The sequence below is a fragment of the Coregonus lavaretus genome (assembly GCF_964263955.1).
Source record: "Coregonus lavaretus genome assembly, chromosome: 32".
In the NCBI taxonomy this organism is placed as follows: Eukaryota; Metazoa; Chordata; class Actinopteri; order Salmoniformes; family Salmonidae; genus Coregonus; species Coregonus lavaretus.
This window is the reverse complement of record NC_140019.1, coordinates 27811005-27834143: the sequence shown is the minus strand read 5'-3', so window position 1 is coordinate 27834143 and position 23139 is coordinate 27811005. Positions and strand designations below refer to the sequence as shown.

The window sequence follows — 23139 nt, the reverse complement described above, 5'->3', positions numbered from 1 at the left end:
CCCTGGCACCTTTGGACTGATACTCCTCTGGGACTCACAGTGTTCTATCCCATGAGGCTTTGCAGAGTTGGACACGGAGCAGAGCAGTGCGGTGTTGGAGGTGTTATAGAGGTCTCTGTCACACAGGAGACGAGTCACCCTCTCTGTCACGTATACAGATGCTGTATTCTCATTGTGCTCAGAAGACAGCCTGACCTCTTTGCTGTTTCCTCAGTGTCCTCATAATGCAGCTTAATGCTGTTTCTTCTGTGTCCCTGTGATGTCCTCCGTGTCTCTGTAATGCTCTATGTGGTCTTGATGCCCTCGAAACCACAGAACTTCCAGCGTTTCTCCAGGCTGGCGCCCACCCCTGTCAGCTCCTGTCTGAAGGTACAGGGCAGCCGACCCAGTAGAGCCCCCACCTGTCCGGTGTTTATCTGAAACACACACACACACACTTAATGTAAATACACAGATTTTATACATACACTGACACACACCCACAGATACAATCACAATACAAACGTAACACACAGATTTGATAAACACTCCTACAGACTCAAAGAGCCCCACATCTCAGAAGAACTGATCTGAGTGACAAACGCCAACACCAACACAATACTCATCACAAACCACACCTACAGTGAGGGAAAAAAGTATTTGATCCCCTGCTGATTTTGTATGTTTGCCCACTGACAAAGACATGATCAGTCTATAATTTTAATGGTAGGTTTATTTGAACAGTGAGAGACAGAATAACAACAAAAAAATCTTGAAAAACACGTAAAAAAAGTTATGAATTGATTTGCATTTTAATGAGGGAAATAAGTATTTGACCCCTCTGCAAAACATGACTTAGTACTTGGTGGCAAAACCCTTGTTGGCAATCACAGAGGTCAGACGTTTCTTGTAGTTGGCCACCAGGTTTGCATAGATCTCAGGAGGGATTTTGTCCCACTCCTCTTTGCAGATCTTCTCCAAGTCATTAAGGTTTCGAGCCTGATGTTTGGCAACTCGAACCTTCAGTTCCCTCCACAGATTTTCTATGGGATTAAGGTCTGGAGACTGGCTAGGCCACTCCAGGACCTTAATGTGCTTCTTCTTGAGCCACTCCTTTGTTGCCTTGGCCGTGTGTTTTGGGTCGTTGTCATGCTGGAATACCCATCCACGACCCATTTTCAATGCCCTGGCTGAGGGAAGGAGGTTCTCACCCAATATTTGACAGTACATGGCCCCGTCCATCGTCCCTTTGATGCGGTGAAGTTGTCCTGTCCCCTTAGCAGAAAAACACCCCCAAAGCATAATATTTCCACCTCCATGTTTGAGGGTGGGGATGGTGTTCTTGGGGTCTTAGGCAGCATTCCTCCTCCTCCAAACACGGTGAGTTGGGTTGATGCCAAAGAGCTCGATTTTGGTCTCATCTGACCACAACACTTTCATCCAGTTCTCCTCTGAATCATTCAGATGTTCATTGGCAAACTTCAGACGGCCCTGTATATGTGCTTTCTTGAGCAGGGGGACCTTGCGGGCGCTGCAGGATTTCAGTCCTTCACGGCGTAGTGTGTTACCAATTGTTTTCTTGGTGACTATGGTCCCAGCTGCCTTGAGATCATTGACAAGATCCTCCCGTGTAGTTCTGGGCTGATTTGTCACCGTTCTCATGATCATTGCAACTCCACAAGGTGAGATCTTGCATGGAGCCCCAGGCCGAGGGAGATTGACAGTTATTTTGTGTTTCTTCCATTTGCGAATAATCGCACCAAATGTTGTCACCTTCTCACCAAGCTGCTTGGCGATGGTCTTGTAGCCCATTCCAGCCTTGTGTAGGTCTACAATCTTGTCCCTGACATCCTTGGAGAGCTCTTTGGTCTTGGCCATGGTGGAGAGTTTGGAATCTGATTGATTGATTGCTTCTGTGGACAGGTGTCTTTTAAACAGGTAACAAGCTGAGATTAGGAGCACTCCCTTTAAGAGTGTGCTCCTAATCTCATCTCGTTACCTGTATAAAAGACACCTGGGAGCCAGAAATCTTTCTGATTGAGAGGGGGTCAAATACTTATTTCCCTCATTAAAATGTTAATCAATTTCTAACATTTTTTACATGCGTTTTTCTGGATTTTTGTTGTTGTTATTCTGTCTCTCACTGTTCAAATAAACATACCATTAAAATTATAGACTGATCATTTCTTTGTCAGTGGGCAAATGTACAAAATCAGCAGGGGATCAAATACTTTTTTCCCTCACTGTACATACGCAATAGCATCACATTAGCATATAACATCACTTAAAAAAGGTGACATTACACAAAACAATGACAGCAGGAAGCACTGTATCATTATATACAGAGAAAAAACACTTGTAAGAACCAGATGGGTAAAACCCTGTCAGAATGTATTAAACACTATCATGAAGATGTCAATGGTGTATCATCATTAACAATGTAGTAGTGAATCATGGACACAGTAGATAAGTAGAGAGTAATGTTGTTAGTGGAGAATCCAGCCAGGACTGTTGACAAAGCTCTGTGGACTTGTTGTGTGGTGTTACAGAGAGGCAGCGTGGGAACAAACACACCCTCAGACCTTAATGGAAAACCCAAACAGAGAGAAAAGGAATGAGTCAGTTTGTTGATGAGTGCAGAGAGGTTTTAATGAGCTGGAGGTGAGTGGTCAAACAATATATACAAAAGTATGTGGACACCCCTTCAAATTAGTGGATTTGGAAATTTCAGCCACACCCTTTGCTGACAGGTGTATACAATCGAGCAGACATACATGCATTCTCCAACAGTTTGGGGAAGGCCCGTTCCTGTTTCAGCATGACAATGCCCCCATGCACAAAGCGAGGTCCATACAGAAATGGTTTGTCGAGATTGGTGTGGAAGAACTTGACTGGCCTGCACAGAGTCCTGACCTCAACCCCATCGAACACCTTTGGGGTGAATTGGAATGCCGACTGCGGGCCTAACCGCCCAACGTCAGTGCCTGACCTCACTAATGCTCATGTGGCTGAATGGAAGCAAGTCCCTGCAGCAATGTTCCAACATCTAGTGGAAAGCCTTCCCAGAACAATGGAGGCTGTTATAGCAGAAAAATGGGAACCAACTCCATATCAATGCCCATGATTTTGGAATGAGATGTTGGTCATGTAGTGTTTAAGAGGGCCTCATCATAGAGGTAGCAGTGAGAGTAGTCATGTCTGAGGGCCTCCTCATGGAGGTAGCAGTGAGAGTAGTCATGTCTGAGGGCCTCCTCATGGAGGTAGCAGTGAGAGTAGTCATGTCTGAGGGCCTCCTCATGGAGGTAGCAGTGAGAGTAGTCATATGTCTGAGGGCCTCATCATGGAGGTAGCAGTGAGAGTAGTCATGTCTGAGGGCCTCATCATGGAGGTAGCAGTGAGAGTAGTCATGTCTGAGGGCCTCCTCATGGAGGTGGCAGTGAGAGTAGCCATGTCTGAGGGCCTCCTCATGGAGGTAGCAGTGAGAGTAGTCATGTCTGAGTGGCCATTTAGTATATCTGAAGGCCTCCTTGCGGAGGTGGCAGTGAGAGTGGCCATATAGTATATCTGAAGGCCTCCTTGCGTAGGTGGCAGTGAGAGTGGCCATATAGTATATCTGAAGGCCTCCTTGCGGAGGTGGCAGTGAGAGTGGCCATATAGTATATCTGAAGGCCTCCTTGCGGAAGTCGGCAGTGAGAGTGGCCATATAGTATATCTGAAGGCCTCCTTGCGGAGGTGGCAGTGAGAGTGGCCATATAGTATATCTGAAGGCCTCCTTGCGGAGGTGGCAGTGAGAGTGGCCATATAGTATATCTGAAGGCCTCCTTGCGGAGGTGGCAGTGAGAGTGGCCATATAGTATATCTGAAGGCCTCCTTGCGGAGGTGGCAGTGAGAGTGGCCATATAGTATATCTGAAGGCCTCCTTGCGGAGGTGGCAGTGAGCGTGGCCATATAGTATATCTGAAGGCCTCCTTGCGGAGGTGGCAGTGAGCGTGGCCATACAGTATATCTGAAGGCCTCCTTGCGGAGGTGGCAGTGAGAGTGGCCATATAGTATATCTGAAGGCCTCCTTGCGGAGGTGGCAGTGAGCGTAGTGGTCATATGTGGATGAGAGAAAAGAACAGAATCAATCTGAAAGTCGAGAGCAGAGGAGAGCTGAGAACCCAGAAAGGCCCCTGAGGAGACGGGTGTTATAGCGAAGTGTCAGAATAAATTAAACCGCTCTGCTCCGTCAGGGAGAGACAGGAAGGAACCAGATGTACCAGGTCTCAGTGTCCAGGGATATCACACTCAGACACTTCCTCAAGAGCACTGGGAGATACAGAGATATCCTTATTCATGTCTATAGTATTGTAGCTATGGGAGATACAGAGATATCCTTATTCATGTCTATAGTACTGTAGCTATGGGATATACAGAGAGATATCCTATATTCATGTCTATAGTAATGTTGCTATGGGAGATAGAGATATATCCTATATTCATGTTTATAGTACTGTAGCTATGGGAGATACAGAGAGATATCCTATATTCATGTATATAGTACTGTAGCACTGGGAGATACAGAGAGATATCCTATATTCATGTATATAGTACTATAGCTATGGGAGATACAGAGAGATATCCTATATTCATATCTATAGTACTGTAGCTATGGGAGATACAGAGAGATATCATATATTCATGTCTATAGTAATGTTGCTATGGGAGATAGAGATATATCCTGTATTCATGTCTATAGTACGGAAGCACTGGGAGATACAGAGAGATATCCTATATTCATGTCTATAGTACTGTAGCTATGGGAGATACAAGGAAATAGTATACACTGTATATGGAGGGAGTGAGAGGAGAGGAAAGTCCCTAAGGCTTGCCTTAGCATCAATCCCAACTCAAACCTGAAGCGGAGCCTGCATCAAGGGCCTGATATTAGGCGAGACAGCTCTAACTGCACAAGAAGACTTTGCCTGCACCATGGGGCTCTGCCTGCACTAGGAGATTCAAGGCTGACTGCGCCAGGAGGCTCAAACTGCGCGGTGGGGCTCTGGCATACATCAGGCCCATATGTCAACCCAGTGGGGATGCTTAATCCATGGCATGCTGTGTGTGTTAGAGCGAGGAGACAGGACAGCTCGCTGTGACTGTGTGTGTGTGTGTGATTTGTAGCAAGGTGCCAGGATGCCTCTATTGCTCAGCTGGTTGTGTGTGTACAGTGTGTGATAATGTACTGTAAGGGTGTTTTCATATCTACAGTCGTGGTCAAAAGTTTTGAGAATGACACAAATACTAATTTTCACAAAGTCTGCTGCCTCAGTTTTGATGATGGCAATTTGCATATCCTCCAGAATGTCATGAAGAGTGATCAGATAAATTGCAATTAATTGCAAAGTCCCTCTTTGCCATGAAAATGAACTTAATCCCCAAAAAACATTTCCACTGCATTTCAGCCCTGCCACAAAAGGACCAGCTGCCATCATGTCAGTGATTATCTCGTTATCACAGGTGAGAGTGTTGACGAGGACAAGGCTGGAGATCACTCTGTAATGCCGATTGAGTTAGAGTAACAGACTGGAAGCTTTAAAAGGAGGGTGGTGCTTGAAATCATTGTTCTTCCCCTGTTAACCATGGTTACCTGCAAGGAAACACGTGCCGTCATCATTGCTTTGCACAAAAAGGGCTTCACAGGCAAGGATATTGCTGCTAGTAAGATTGCTCCTAAATCAACCATTTTTCGGATCATCAAGAACTTCAAGGAGAGAGGTTCAATTGTTGTGAAGAAGGCGTCAGGGCACCCAAGAAAGTCCAGCAAGCGCCAGGACCATCTCCTAAAGTTGATTCAGCTGCGGGATCGGGGCACCACCAGTGCAGAGCTTGCTTAGGCATCTGCACACACAATGAGGTGAAGACTTTTGTAGGATGGCCTGGTGTCAAGAAGGGCAGCAAAGAAGCCATTTCTCTCCAGGAAAAACATCAGGGACAGTCTGATATTCTGCTAAAGGTACAGGGATTGGACTGCTGAGGACTGGGGTAAAGTCATTTTCTCTGATGAATCCCCTTTCCGATTGTTTGAGGCATCCGGAAAACACCTTGTCCGGAGAAGACAAGGTGAGCGCTACCATCAGCCTGTGTCATGCCAACAGTAAAGCATCCTGAGACCATTCACGTGTGGGGTTGCTTCTCAGCCAAGGTAAGAACACACATGAATAAAGAATGGTACCAACACATCCTCCGAGAGCAACTTCTCCCAACCATCCAAGAACAGTTTGGTGACGACCAATGCCTTTTCCAGCATGATGGAGCACCTTGCCATAAGGCAAAAGTGATAACTAAGTGGCTTGGGGAACAAAACATCGACCTTAATCCCATTGAGAACTTGTGGTCGATCCTCAAGAGGCAGGTGGACAAACAAAAACCCACAAATTCTGACAAACTCCAAGCATTGATTATGCAAGAATGGGCTGCCATCAGTCAGGATGTGGCCGAGACAGCATGCCAGGGCGGATTGCAGAGGTCTTGAAAAAGAAGGGTCAACACTGCAAATATTGACTCTTTGCATAAACTTAATGTAATTGTCAATAAAAGCCTTTGACACTTAGAATGCTTGTAATTATACTTCAGTATTCCATAGTAACATCTGACAAAAATATCTCATAACACTGAAGCAGCGAACTTTGTGAAGACCAATACTTGTGTCATTCTCAAAACTTTTGACCACGACTGTAGTCCTCTTTAAAATAACCGATCTCAGTCCTCTTTAAAGTGAACTGGGGTAAAAAAAAAGAAGCAAAATAACTCAGTTATCTTTGTATTCACACTGCCCTTGCCTTTGAATGAGGACCCAACTCTAACTTCATGACCAAAAACACATTGCTCTAAATGTCATAACCCTCTGAAGTCTTCAGTGGTGTTATGTGGACTGTGTCAATGTGCATTCCATAGGAAGTGCACCCCTATTGATAAAACTAACACAAATGTACGGTTGTATTGGACATGTGAGGCATGCACTTCTATGTTTCCGTTCCACTTTCTGGGTGATTCCGACTGTGTATCTCTCTTAGATGGGCAGGATATCAACCCTGATAACGTGGCCGTCAACCCATTAGATATTAATGAAGCGAATGATAAATATAATGATTGTGTTGATCCAGATTCAAATTTCCTGAAATTTACCAGAAATAAGTATCACAGACAGTGATGTTGAATGCCAAGGCAAAGGTGGCTATTTGAAGAACCTCAAAAATAAAATATATTTTGATTTGTTTAACACTTTTTTGTTTACTACATGATTCCATATGTGTTATTTTATAGTTTTGATGTCTTCACTATTTTCTACAATGTAAACAATTGTAAAAATAAAGAAAAACCCTTGAATGAGTAAGTGTGTCCAAACTTTTGACTGGTAGTGTATATCACTTGTGATTACTGTAATGTTAAGAAATTTAACAACCTGTACAGCAGCTTATCTAATTCCAAGCTTATTTTCTACCTTTCATTTGAACGTTCGCAGTCTTCCTAAAAATCATGACCACCTTGTTCATTATCTGTCTTCTCTCAGTTATGAATGTTCCATTGTTGTCCTTTCAGAAACATGGTTGACTGAAGAGACAACCATGCTTTATGACATGTCTCCTTATAATGCTGTTCACCACTGTGAACTTCAAGAGTGGGAGGAGGAGTGACCATTTTTGTTCATAAGTTTACGTTTTCAATTATTTGTCAGAGAGGACTTCGCACTTACATCTGATAACATTGATGTTTAATCTCTTTTCATAGAAATTCCCCTTGTGTTCATTTTCTGGTGGTAAAAAAGTGGTAATTGGATGCATCTATCGACCCCACGATTCTGAAATTGGTAGTTTCCTTGATATCCTTGCATCAACCTTGGATTTGATTAATAATTAAGATAAAATGTGTTTTCTATTGGGTGATTACAACATAAATTTATATAAAAGTGGGAACAACTCACTGACATCAGATGTTTTAAATACTTTATACTCCAGCTATCTGTATCCCCTCATTTATAAGCCCACAAGGGTGACCAGTTCATCTGCCACCCTTATTGATAATATTTTTACAAATTCTTTGAATAATGTGGCTAATACAGATATACTTTGTATTGACATTTCTGACCACTTTCCAATTTAAAACGTATATTTGGCAGCTGGAAATGAATAGATGGGGATGATTAGTAGCATTAAATGTAGAATATTTAACAAAAGTAATTGTGAGCGCTTTAAGATGTTTATTGGTGATATTTCATAACAACGTTTTTATAATCAGGCCGATGTCGAGTCTGCTTACAGGATTTTTTTCACATCTTCCAACTCTGTATTTCACCACTGCTTTCCCTTTGTTAAACCACATAAGAGAGCAGCAGAAGGGTTCTGGAAAACTTGTTTTACAACCGTTCTCAAGAAATCCTCAGTAAAAAAAAAAAAATTGTATAAAAGGTTTCTCAAAAAACCCTCTCCCCTGAATTCTGCAAATTACAAAAAGTATATGAACAAATTTACTCACCTACTTTGGATATCCCCAAAAATATATTTGACTAACAAATTCCAAGAATCCTTAAATAATATAAAGTAAAAATGGAAAATCATCAATCAACTGTTGAATAAGAAAAAGCCATCTACAACTATTCCATCTTAATTTATTGTTGGAAACAAGACCTATAGTGATCCTGATGTTATTTCATGTGAATTTAATAACTTTTTTGTGAATGTGGGTTCCTCGCTGTCAAAGAAAATAGAGACTACTGATGGAAATCCCTTGGATTACATTAAGGGACATTTCCCTTCTCTGCTTCAGTTTGATCCTCCTGATGTAATGGAGGTGATGGAGGTAATTGGTAACCTAAAGATATCAGCAGCAGGTCATGATGTGATTGGTGCCTCTTTGGTGAAATCAGTGTCTTCCTCGATTACTGAGCCTCTAACGTATATCTTCACCAGATCTATGCAAACTGGTATTGTTCCTGATGATTTGAAAATTGCCAAAGTGTCACGATCGTGTGAAGGATGAGACCAAAGCGCAGCGTGTTGAGCGAACATCGTAGACTTTATTATATTAAAGTGCAGCACGAGAAAAACAACAAAATACGAAACGTGAAGTTCCACTACTGATACAGACAGTAACACGGAAACAAAAACCCACAAACCCCACAGGAAAACATTCAGAATAAATATGGCTCCCAATCAGAGATAACGAGCCGAACAGCTGACACTCGTTACCTCCGATTGGGAGTCATAGACAAACCTAGAAATACAACCAACAGAACGGCAAACCTAGAAATACAAAACCAAAACAAAAGACACCCTCAAAGAAAATAACAACCCTGGCTCAACAATCAGAGTCCCTGGAGCCAGAGTGTTACAGTACCCCCCCCTAAAGGTGCGCACTCCGGGCGCACCAGCATACCGTCTAGGGGAGGGTCTGGGTGGGCGTCTGTCCAGGTGGCGGCTCTGGCCCAGGTCGTGGTCCCCACCCCACCATAGTCATTACCCACTTACTTAGCCTCCTACACATTACCACCCCCCAACTACACCCCACTGGGTTAAGGGGCGGCACCGGACTAAGGGGCAGCACCGGACTAAGGACCAGCACCGGGATAAGGGGCAGCACCGGGCTAAGGGGCAGCACCGGGCTAAGGGGCAGCACCGGGCTAAGGACCAGCACCGGGATAAGGACCAGCACCAGGCTAAGGAACAGTACCTGACTAAGTGGCAGCACCGGACTGAGGGGCAGCTCCGGACTGAATGACGGATCCTGGCAGGCTGGCTCTGGCGGATCCTGCTGCTCATGGCTGGCTGACGGATCTGGCTGCTCATGGCAGGCGGAAGGCTCTGGCTGATCCCGTCTGGCGGAAGGCTCTGGCTGATCCGGTCTGACGGAAGGCTCTGGCTGCTCCTGTCTGGCGGAAGGCTCTGGCTGATCCTGTCTGACAGAAGGCTCTGGCTGATCCTGTCTGGCGGAAGGCTCTGGCTTATCCTGTCTGGCGGAAGGCTCTGGCTGATCCTGTCTGGCGGAAGGCTCTGGCTGATCCTGTCTGGCGGAAGGCTCTGGCTGATCCTGTCTGGCGGAGAGCTCTAGCGGCTCCGATCTGGCGGACGGCTCTGAAGGCTCATGGCAGACGAGCGGCTTTGTAGGCTCTGTACAGACGGGTAGTTCAGACGGCGTTGGGCAGACGGACAGTTCAGACGGCGTTGGGCCGACAGGCAGTTCAGGCGCCGTTGGGCAGACGGGCAGTTCAGACGGCGTTGGGCAGACGGGCAGTTCAGACGGCGTTGGACAGACGGGCAGTTCAGACGGCGTTGGGCAGACGGGCAGTTCAGGCCCCGTTGGGCAGACGGACAGTTCAGGCCCCGTTGGGCAGACGGCAGACTCTGGCCGTCTGAGGCGCACCGTAGGCCTGTTGCGTGGTGCCGGAACTGGAGGTACCGGGCTGAGGACACGCATCACAGGGCTAGTGCGGGGAGAAGCAACAGGGCATGCTTGGCCCTGGGGACGCACCGTAGGCCTGATGCGTGGTGCCGGAACTGGAGGTACCGGGCTGAGGACACGCATCACAAGGCTAGTGCGGGGAGTCGGAACAGGGCATGCTGGACCCTGGGGACTCCCATAACGCCTAGTGCGGGGAGCCGGAACAGGGCATGCTGGACCCTGGGGACTCACCTCACGCCTAGTGCGGAGAGCAGGAACAGGCCGGGCTGGGCTGGCGACGCGCACCGTATCCCTGGTGCGAGTGGCCGGAACAGGCCGGGCCGGGCTGGCGAAGCGCACCGTATCCCTGGTGCGTGGAGTAGGAACAGGCCGGGCTGGGCTGGCGACGCACACCGTATCCCTGGTGCGAGTGGCCGGAACAGGCCGGGCCGGGCTGGCGAAGCGCACCGTATCCCTGGTGCGTGGAGTAGGAACAGGCAGGGCTGAGCTGGCGACGCACACCGTATCCCTGGTGCGAGTGGCCGGAACAGGCCGGGCCGGGCTGGCGAAGCGCACCGTATCCCTGGTGCGTGGAGTAGGAACAGGCCGGTCCATACCGGGAACACACACCACTGGCCTCAACCGAGGATCAGGAACGGGCCGGACCGGACTGGCAACACACCTCAGTCCTTCACGCCGTGCCACACACACATCCCTGCCTCTTCTCGCCAATGGCTCCCGTACTCCGTTAGCCCTCTCACCTATACTCCCTGTGGCAGCTTCCTGCTGCCCAGCCGCCCAAGCCATGTGCCCCCCCCCAAAAATTTCTTGGGGTTGCCTCTCGTCCTTCCGACGAAAAACCTGCTGCCGCCGATGCTCCTCTCTTGCCAGGGCCTTGATCTTCCCCCAAGGTCCCTTGCCCCCGAGCATGTCCTCCCAGGACCACGATTTGCCCACCTGGGCCATCGCCAGCCTCTCGATCTCCTTACCCGGCGCCTCCACCCATGTCCAGTCTCTTAGCTCCTGTACACGCTGCTTGGTCTTGGTATGGTGGGTTTTTCTGTCACGATCGTGTGAAGGATGAGACCAAAGCGCAGCGTGTTGAGCGAACATCGTAGACTTTATTATATTAAAGTGCAGCACGAGAAAAACAACAAAATACGAAACGTGAAGTTCCACTACTGATACAGACAGTAACACGGAAACAAAAACCCACAAACCCCACAGGAAAACATTCAGAATAAATATGGCTCCCAATCAGAGATAACGAGCCGAACAGCTGACACTCGTTACCTCCGATTGGGAGTCATAGACAAACCTAGAAATACAACCAACAGAACGGCAAACCTAGAAATACAAAACCAAAACAAAAGACACCCTCAAAGAAAATAACAACCCTGGCTCAACAATCAGAGTCCCTGGAGCCAGAGTGTTACACAAAGTTATTCTGGAAAGATCATATTCAATTTGTCTGTAGCAAAGTGATGAAATCTGTTGGTATCCTCAGAAAGATTAGTGGTTTGGTTCATCAGGCTTGCTCTATACTCTTTACTATAGCTTCATTGACCCACATCTCATTTACTGTAATATTGTCTGTGCCAGTACATATGCCTCCTACCTACACAAATTACTCATCATACACATTTTTGCATTCTGCACCTTCATTTAAGAAACTCAATATCTTGTCTATTTCCGACATTAATATACGCCAATTATGCACTTTCATCTACAAATATTCATACTTAGACAGTTTATCTTAACCCTTCAATGGATTTTTCCAGGTTAATTCTGAAATCCATCTATATAACACAAGACACTGCGATAACCTTCAACCTCCCCACTGCCGCACCTCACATAGTCAATTCTCTTTCAGATACAGAGGTACCATACTCTGGAATTCTTATCTTCACATTGCCAAAACCTCATCATCCCTCAATAACTTAAAGCGAAGACTGGGGGTCTTCCTGATGAACCAATCTACCCAATAATCCCCTCCATGTAGCCTAACTTTCACACTCTCACACACACACACATGCGCACACACACACACATAATCAAACAGTGTTTTTCTTGTATACTGAGTATATCATGTACAATTATAATTAATCTGTTTTGTTTAACTGATTGAGCTAACTTTTTTTTTGTACTTACTGTATATTTGTGGTGTGGTTTTCATACAAGCCCCTTTGGGCTTCCAACCTCACCTGCACACCGTTTTTACCCGTTTTTATCTGTACCATTTTGTCTTTCACTTATTTTCTTTGGCGCGAAAAAAATTAAACCTCAAACCTAAAAAATATTTTGCCAGTTCACTTCAATTGTGGTCCGAGTCCTCTTTGTATTCACATTGCTATGTTTATAAAGGAATCAAGATTATTTTCCAACATTCACTCAATGCACTCTGGGTATTTTACAAAGTGCAGGATAAGCCATTCCATCAGAACATGTTTTCTAACAGCTAGATATACCTACTTACATTTTGGAAGCTACTAGATTGCTTTAAGTTAAATGATGAGACATAGTTATTGTAATCAGAAGATACATATAATATTTACATGTTAATAGTAACAGAATAAGTAGCAGAAGAATAACTGCAGATTAAATAATGCTGTAATTGAAAACTGTACACCCAATGTAGGCTACTGCCCCTTTAAGAGCTATAATTGATTTTGTAACCTATGTTGAGATTTTCACCAAATATGTTGTCTTCTCACACTATTTTTATTTATTTTACCTTTATTTAACTAGGCAAGTCAGTTAAGAATAAATTATTATTTACCATGACGGCCTACACCGGCCAAACCCGGACGACGCTGGGCCAATTGTGCGCCGCCCTATGGGACTCCCAATCACGGCCGGTTGTGATACAGCCTGGAATCGAACCAGGGGGTTTGTAGTGACAACTCAAGCACTGAGATGCAGTGCCTTAGACCACTGCGCCACTCGGGAGTTCATAAAGTGTAACTTAACCCAAGTCTCAATCACACTATTCAACCCCCACAATCGAATAAACAGTGTATGAAGCTCTCTTAGCCTAATAGATCACATATAGCAAACTAATAATCTGAACTAAAAACACATATTTTGGCATTTCTGTGCATCCTTGACAATAGCTAATCAATATCCAAAAACAGCAGACATTTTTTTTTTAACGAGAACCTGCACATCATCTTCGCTCTTTTGTGGCACCAATGTGAGGGGTTATGGCAGGGGAAATGGTGTTGCAATAGTCTAGTGTGTGTTGCGGGAATAATGACAAGCGAACCTGGGGAGCTTTGTGTTCACATTGCCCTAAAAAAGGGAACCGGACCGCGGAATTCAAGCGAACCGAACTCAGACCACCTCTCAAGATGGTCTCAGTTTGGTTCACTTTGGGGGCTCTTTTGAGGGTGCCAGGACAGCTCCTGCTGCTCATCTCACTGTGTGTGTGTGTGTGTGTGTGTGTGTGCCAGCAGTACCTTGGAGTCCAGCTGCTGTAGATAAGAGCAGATGTACTCGATGCTGGCTCCAAACGGGTGGACATGGAGGAACGTAGAGATGATCCCTGAGGAAGGACAAACAGGGACATCAATACAGCTGTCAATCAAACTGGCATACCATATTAACATGTAGTTTAATACTCTATAACTACAACCCTACAATCATATGTACAAACACCTAAATTCCGTCTGACTGTTGATTTACCCATCTGATCAAAATGACAGCCAACGAGAATATGGCATCCAATAGACATAAGAGTATCAAACTGTATTCTATTAACCTATAGCTAACCTACAGCTAACCTACAGCTAACCAATAGCTAACCTACAGCTAACATATAGCTAACCTACAGCTAACCTACAGCTAACCTACAGCTAACCTACAGCTAACCAATAGCCAACCTAGCACGTTGTCTTTGTGCTCGGACAGGGCACGTATGCTCGGACACGCCTAACCGTGACATACAGTGCATTCGGAAAGTATTCAGACCCCTTGACCTTTTCCACATTTTGCTACGTCACAACCTTATTCTAAAATGGATTAAATTACATGTTTTCCTCATCCAGCTACACACAATAACCCATAATGACTAAGGTAGGTGACCAAGAACCCAATGGTCACTCTGACAGAGCTCCAGAGTTCCTCCAGGATCGAGGGAATACAGAGAGATCCTTAATGAAAACCTGCTCCAGAGCGCTCAGGACGTCAGACAGGGGTGAAGGTTCACCTTCCAACAGGACAACGAACCTAAGCACACAGCCAAGACAACGCAGGAGTGGCTTCGGGACAAGTCTCTGAATTACCTTGAGTGGCCCAGCCAGAGCCCGGACTTGAACCCGATCAAACATCTCTGGAGAGACCTGAAAATAGCTGTGCAGCGATGCTCCTCATCCAACCTGACAGAGCTTGAGAAGATCTGCAGTGAAGAAAGGGAGAAACTCCCCAAATACAGGTGTGCCAAGCTTGTAGGGTCATACCCAAGAAGACTCTAGGCTGTAATCGCTGCCAAAGGTGCTTCAACAAAGTGCTGAGTAAAGGGTCTGAATACTTATGTAAATGTTACATTTCAGTTTAATTTTTTTTATAAATACCACAAATGTCTAAAAACCTGCTTTTGCTTTGTCATTATGGGGTATTGTGTGTAGATTGATGAGGAAAAAAACATGTAACGTAATAAGGCTGTAACGTAACAAAATGTGGAAAAAGTCAAGGGGTCTGAATACTTTCCAAATGCACTGTATTTAGTGATATAAAGATGGCCTCACTTCTAGGGCAGTGGCGGTCATGAAATTTTGTCAGCCGGTGATTGTCAAATAAATAACTGCCAGTCTCACGTTAATTGACCGTTAACTAACATTAACAAGTTTAGCATCTCCTGGCTTCCACCCATCGCCTACAAGCCACTGATTCAGACCTTTGGAACATCTACATTTAAAAAAGTAGAATAAATCAATTTAATATAGCCTACACTGTCACAATAAATCCAATATTTATTTTAAACAGGTCTAAAGAAACATGAAGAATATGTAGTCTATTTCAGAAGAACAGAATAGCATATTCCGAGTTGTCCTTATGTTAGGCCCTGATCTGGCTATGCCATATGGCTGTGGGCTACACTAGTTCATTTAGCAGACAAGATTTGCTTAGAAGTCCGTGGCATAATATTTTCTTATTTTATAGTATGAAGATTGAACATAGCTGAATAAAATTGAAAGGATATTTTCTCCAAACGATTTCCAAGGAAGAGCGCACATGCGGCTATGTTGTTGAGTGGTTAACAAATAAACTGTTATTTATGCAACTTTAGTTGTGATACAAACATTGGGCTATATGTTTAGATTTGTTATACATTTTAAGGCTGCACGATGCGACTAATGATGCTTTGAAAAAAGTTGCATGAAATGCACGAGCACTGATTTGTTTCTTGTGCAGGCTGCACACACTTCATCAGTCTCTCATTCAAAATTTGACAAGCACTTGATAATATTCTCACCAGGCCGTACATTTCCCGGTGGCATCCCCCTTGTGTGGCTGTAATGCCCCGTAAAAAAATCCATGCCAAAGTGGCCATTGTGCCCTTGGGCTGAATATAATAATTATAATTCCCTTCTCACGGCTGCCGTGCTTAGAAGCACCTCTCACTCATATGGCTCTCTCAGATATCTCAATTCCTATTAGCCAATGCCCGTCACATGATCGGATCCTTCTCACAGACATTTCAGCTAAGAAGACAGACACATCAGGGAACGTAACCCTCTTATCGAATTTCGAGGCGCATATTGAAGATGTTACACTACATGACCAAAAGTATGTGGACACCTGCTCGTCTAACATTTCCTTCTTAAAATCATGGGCATTAATATGGAGTTGGTCCCCCCTTTGCTGCTATAATAGTCTCCACTCTTCTGGGAAGGCTTTCCACCTGATGTTGGAACATTCCTGCGGGGACTTGTTTCCATTCAGCCACAAGAGCATTAGTGAGGTCAGGCACTGATGTTGGGCGATTAGGCCTGGCTCGCAGTCGGCTTTCCAATTCATGCCAAAGGTGTTTGATGGGGTTGAGGTCAGGGCTCTTTGCAGGCCAGTCAAGTTCTTCCACACCTATCTCAACAAACCATTTATGTATGGACCTAGCTTTGTGCACATAGGCATTGTCATGCTGAAATAGGAAAGGGCCTTCCCCAAACTGTTGCCACAAAGTTGGAAGCACAGAATCGTCTAGAATGTCATTGTATGCTGTAGCATTAAGATTTCCCTTCACTGGAATTAAGGGGCCTAGCCCGAACCATGAAAAACAGCCCCAGACCATTATTCCTCCTCCACCAAACTTTACAGTTGGCACTATGCATTGGGATAGGTAGCGTTCTCCTGGCATCCACCAAACCCAGATTCGTACGTCGGACTGCCAGATGGTGAAGCGTGATTCATCACTCCAGAGAACACGTTTTCTCTGCTCCAGAGTCCAATGGCGGCGAGCTTTACATCACTCCAGCCAACGCTTGGCATTGCGCATGGTGATCTTAGGCTCGTTTGCAGCTGCTCAGCCATGGAAACCCATTTCATGAAGCTCCCGACGACCAGTTCTTGTGCTGATGTTGCTTCCATAGGCAGTTTGGAACTCGGTAGTGAGTGTTGCAACCGAGGACAGGCAATTTTTACGCGCTTCAGCACTCAGTGGTTCCGTTCTGTGAGCTTGTGTGGCCTACCACTTCGCGGCTGGGTTGTTGTTGCTCTTAGACATTTCCACTTCACAATAACAGCACTTACAGTTGACCGAGGGCAGCTCTAGCAGGGCAGAAATTTGACGAACTGACTTGTTGGAAAGGTGGCATCCTATGATGGTGCCACATTGAAAGTCACTGAGCTCTTCAGTAAGGCCATTCTACTGCCAATGTTTGTCTATGGAGATTGCATGGTTGTGTGCTTGATTTAATACACCTTTCAGTAATGGGTGTGGCTGAAATAGCCGATTCCACTAATGTGAAGAGGTGTCCACATACTTTTGCATATATAGTGTAGAAGAACTGTCCACATTAAGCCAACTTTTCATCAGCCAACAAGATGAGTAGCCTAACAAACAGCAAAAGCACTAGCCTATGTCAATCTACTATCCCCCATAGTACAAAAGTTGACCTATTCTATTCTATCTTCTGCGTAAGAAAGAAATATTCCAAAACATAATCTGGGACAGTTGTGTGATGCGATAGATCCCAAATTAATACAACCACTCGCGTCCAAAAACATTTTAAAAGCAATGAGACTGTTGCAACAGATCGTTTAGCTTCAAATGTTGATAAACTATTAGGCTATTTCTTCACATTATAAGCGCAGCAATGCGCACACGGCAGTAGGCTGTAAGCGCGAATGTTCCAAAATGCAATTCTCAAAAGTGACCGCAAATGCGATTCTGCATGTAATGCTTTATTTTAAAGATGCATTTTTATGGTGAAAATTATCTTCCCCAAACTTGAAACTCACGTGCCGCCTACGTATGCCAGTTAGGCTCTAGACTGGTTGTAAAGCGGATTAATGTGCTTCATTTTAAGAAGTTATTTGGCCACTTTAGTTGTGATACAAACCTTATCAAAACATATAGGCCTATGGGCTAGGCTACATGAGGTGTGTGACTATGATTAGAAAAAGTTGCACAAAAAAAGGCATGCGCTGTTTCTTGCCTTATGCTGGGCATCATTCACAAGTGATAATACATCATTCACAAGCGATGGGCTAATATTGTCACCCATCAGACTATTCTTAGTTTAATGTTGTCTTTACATCTACTAAATAATATATGCGAGCAATTGGTTTTGATTTAGAATGGACCATTATTGGTTCCGAGACAGGGGCATGAAAAAAATAATACATGTAATCTATGCACTTAAGTAGCGAACAGAGGATGCTTTTCCCGTGGTTCATTTTCATGCAAGCCAGGTAGGCTATACTCCTGTTGTAAATATAAACAATGTGCTTAATGAAACATGTTAATAAAACAGAAAGAAAGCTAGAGACAGCTGCAACCGTCCGAAGTTAGATAACCATTCGCGTTTGTGTCCAGCTGCCGACCACGCACCAAATATGTTAATACAGTCCCCTGTAGCTCAGTTGGTAGAGCATGGCGCTTGCAACGCCAGGGTTGTGGGTATGTTTCCCACGGGGGGCCAGTATGAAAATGTGTGCAATCACAAACTGTAAGTCGCTCAGGATAAGAGCGTCTGCTAAATGACTAAAATGTCAAATGTAAAATACCACAACAGAGAAAATTGTCACTTGGCACAGTGTTACAGGACACCTTCAGCTAAACAATCAGCTATGCAGTAAAGAGCATCTACATTTTTTTGGCAAATTCATTTACTTTGATTTAATGTAAATAGCGTCCGAAAATAGCCAACATTGCGCTACAGCTAACCTACAGCTAACCTATAGCTAACCCGCAGCTAACCCGCAGCTAACCCACAGCTAACCTATAGCTAACCTACAGCTAACCTATAGCTAACCTACAACTAACCTACAACTAACCTACAGATAACCTACATCTAACCTATAGCTAACCTACAGATAACCTATATCTAACCTATAGCTAACCTACAGCTAACCTATAGCTCTGGCAACTTCCCCAATATTTGGAACCAAGGACTGATCACCCCAATCCACAAAAGTGGAGACAAATTTGACCCCAATAACTACCGTGGGATATGCGTCAACAGCAACCTTGGGAAAATCCTCTGCATTATCATTAACAGCAGACTAGTTCACTTCCTCAGTGAAAACAATGTACTGAGCAAATGTCAAATTGGCTTTTTAACAAATTACCGTACGACAGACCACGTATTCACCCTGCACACCCTAATTGACAAACAAACAAACCGAAACAAAGGCAAACTCTTCTCATGCTTTGTTGATTTCAAAAAAGCTTTTGACTCAATTGGGCGTGAGGGTCTGCTATACCAATTGATGGAAAGTGGGGTTGGGGGAAAAACATACGACATTATAAAATCCATGTATCAAATCAAATCAAATCAAATTTTATTGGTCACATGCGCCGAATACAACAGGTGCAGACAGTACAGTGAAATGCTTACTTACAGCCCTTAACCAACAGTGCATTTATTTTTAACAAAGAAAGTAAAAATAAAACAACAACAAAAAAAGTGTTGAGAAAAAAAGAGCAGAAGTAAAATAAAATAACAGTAGGGAGGCTATATATACAGGGGGGTACCGGTGCAGAGTCAATGTGCGGGGGCACCGGCTAGTTGAGGTAGTTGAAGTAATATGTACATGTGGGTAGAGTTAAAGTGACTATGCATAAATAATTAACAGAGTAGCAGCAGCGTAAAAAGGATGGGGTGGGGGGGGCAGTGCAAATAGTCCGGGTAGCCATGATTAGCTGTTCAGGAGTCTTATGGCTTGGGGGTAGAAGCTGTTGAGAAGTCTTTTGGACCTAGACTTGGCACTCCGGTACCGCTTGCCGTGCAGTAGCAGAGAGAACAGTCTATGACTAGGGTGGCTGGAGTCTTTGACAATTTTGAGGGCCTTCCTCTGACACCGCCTGGTATAGAGGTCATGGATGGCAGGAAGCTTGGCCCCAGTGATGTACTGGGCCGTACGCACTACCCTCTGTAGTGCCTTGCGGTCGGAGGCCAAGCAGTTGCCATACCAGGCGGTGATGCAACCAGTCAGGATGCTCTCGATGGTGCAGCTGTAGAATTTGTTGAGGATCTGAGGACCCATGCCAAATCTTTTCAGTCTCCTGAGGGGGAATAGGCTTTGTCGTGCCCTCTTCACGACTATCTTGGTGTGTTTGGACCATGATAGTTCGTTGGTGATGTGGACACCAAGGAACTTGAAGCTCTCAACCTGTTCCACTACAGCCCCGTCGATGAGAATGGGGGCGTGCTCAGTCCTCTTTTTTTTCCTGTAGTCCACAATCATCTCCTTTGTCTTGGTCACGTTGAGGGAGAGGTTGTTGTACACAAAAAACAAGTGTGCGGTTAAAATTGGCAAAGAACACACACATTTCTTTCCACAGGGCCGTGGGGTGGGACAGGGATGCAGTTTAAGCCCCACCCTCTTCAACATATATATCAACGAATTGGCAAGGGCACTAGAACAGTCTGCAGCACCCTACTAGAATCTGAAGTCAAATGTCTACTGTTTGCTGATGATTTAACATTTTTACATTTTAGTCATTTAGCAGACGCTCTTATCCAGAGCGACTTACAGTTAGTGCATACATTATTATTATTCTTTTTTTTTAAATACTGGACCCCCATGGGAATCGAACCCACAACCCTGGCTTTGCAAACACCATGCTCTACATCCCTGCCGGCCATTCCCTCCCCTGGACGACGCTGGGCCAATTGTGCGCCGCCCCATGGGTCTCCCGGTCGCGGCCGGCTACGACAGCTTCTGTCACCAACCAAGGAGGGCCTACAGCAGCACCTAGATCTTCTGCACAGATTCTGTCAGACCTGGGTGCTGACAGTAAATCTCAGTAAGGCAAAAATAATGGTGTTCCAAAAAAGGTCCAGTTGCCAGGACCACAAATACAAATTCCATCTAGACACCGTTGCCCTAGAGCACACAAAAAACTATACATACCTCTGCCTAAACATCAGCGCCACAGATATCTTCCACAAAGCTGTGAACGATCTGAGAGACAAGGCAAGAAGGGCCTTCTATGCCATCAAAAGGAAATAAAATTTGACATACTAATTAGGATCTGGCTAAAAATACTTGAATCAGTTGTAGAACCCATTGCCCTTTATGGTTGTGAGGTCTGGGGTCCACTCACCAACCAAGAATTCACAAAATGGGACAAACACCAAATTGAGACTCTGCATGCAGAATTCTGCAAAAATATCCTCTGTGTACAATGAAAAACACAAAATAATGCTTGCAGAGCAGAATTAGGCTGATACCCGCTAATTATCAAAATCCAGAAAAGAGCTGTTAAATTCTATAACCACTTAAAAGGAAGCGATTCCCAAACCTTCCATAACAAAGCCATCACCTACAGAGAGATGAACCTGGAGAAGAGTCCCCTACGTAAGCTGATCCTGGGGCTCTGTTCACAAACACAAACAGACCCAGGACAACAACAACAACACAATTAGACCCAACCAAATCATGAGAAAACAAAAAGAGAATTACTTGACACATTGGAAGGAATTAACAAAAAAACATAGCAAACTAGAATGCTATTTGGCTCTAAACAGAGAGTACACAGTGGCAGAATACTTGACCACTGTGACTGACCCAAACTTAAGGAAAGCTTTGATTATGTACAGACTCAGTGAGCATAGCCTTGCTATTGAGAAAGGCTGCCATAGGCAGACCTGGCTCTCAAGAGAAGACAGGCTATGTGCACACTGCCCACAAAATGATGTGGAAACTGAGCTGCACTTCCTAACCTCCTGCCAAATGTATGACCATATTAGAGACACATATTTCCCTCAGATTACAGAGATCCACAAAGAATTAGAAAACAAACCCAATTTTGATAAACTCCCTTTTCTAATGGGTGAAAAACCACAGTGTGCCACCACAGCAGCAAGATTTGTGAACTGTTGCCACAAGAAAAAGGCAACCAGTGAAGAACAAACACCATTGTAAATACAACCCATATTTATGTTTATTTATTTTCCCATTTGTACTTTAACTATTTGCACATTGTTACAACACTGTATACATACATAATATGACATTTGAAATGTCTTTATTATTTTGGAACTTCTGAGTGTAATGTTTACTGTTAATATTTATTGTTTATTTCACTTTTGTTTACTATCTACTTCACTTGCTTTGGCAATGTTAACATACGTTTCCAATGCCAATAAAGCCCTTAAATTGAAATTGAATTGAAATTGAGAAGGAGTGAGCACAGCCTTTCTAGCTCCTCGTTGGTAGGCACTAGGCAGCCAGAAGGCTGTGGTGATTAGAAACATTACAGGTGCTGAAGGCCTCAGTCAACCAGCAAATTAAAACGTGTGAACCCGCCCAAAGAACTGGGAATGAACTGGGGAGGAAAACCAGGCTTTCCACAAATAACCTGCTTGATTAGATTGGAGGAGGAAAACATGGGCACCAAGCAGGGATCTCCTTTGTAGGTACTTTCTCTAGTAATGTTCTATAGAGTATAGACCCAGATACTAACTAGCAATGCCTCTCTCTCAGAGTGGACAGGGCTGGGGGACTCTTCTCTTCTATACTAATGTTAGGTTTATATAACATTACAGTGATGTTATAGCAATGTTATTGTGATTTTATAGTAATGTTATAGTGATGTTGTAGTAATGGTATAGAGATGTTATAGTAATGTTATACTAATGTTATAGGCCTAGTGACGTTATAGTTATATTAGGTGAACGTACCAACTAGCTGGGCCTCTCTGTCAGAGTGGACTGGACTTGGGGGGATCTTCTCCTCTGTAGTTAGGTTAATATAACATTATAATAATGTTGAAGAAAGGTTATAGTAATTTTAGGTGAACTTACCAACTAGCAAGGCCTCTCTCTCGGAGTGAACAGGACTGGAGGGAATCTTCTCTGGGGGCAGACTCTCCTTCTCCTGACTGCAGGAAACCACTTCTAACGCTGTCGCCTCCTACAGGACAAGAGGAGAAAACACTGTTAGATGACACACACACACACACACACACAGTCCTAGAAACATCATACAGGCAATGGGAGAAGAGAGGAGGAGAGACAGAGAGAGAAAATACAGAGGGAGCCAACAGGAGGGAGGAAAGAGAGAGAGAGAGAGAGA

The 23139-nt window shown here is 44.5% G+C and overlaps 1 long non-coding RNA gene across 1 annotated transcript; it reads right to left on the bottom strand.

Moving 5' to 3' along the window:
- Positions 1 to 242: 242 nt before the first annotated feature.
- Positions 243 to 22890, bottom strand: LOC311107639. The gene is made up of 3 exons (XR_014610442.1): positions 22869 to 22890; positions 13854 to 13939; positions 243 to 416 (listed from the first exon to the last, which is right to left on the bottom strand). It is a non-coding gene; the product is annotated as an uncharacterized lncRNA (long non-coding RNA).
- Positions 22891 to 23139: the final 249 nt, after the last annotated feature.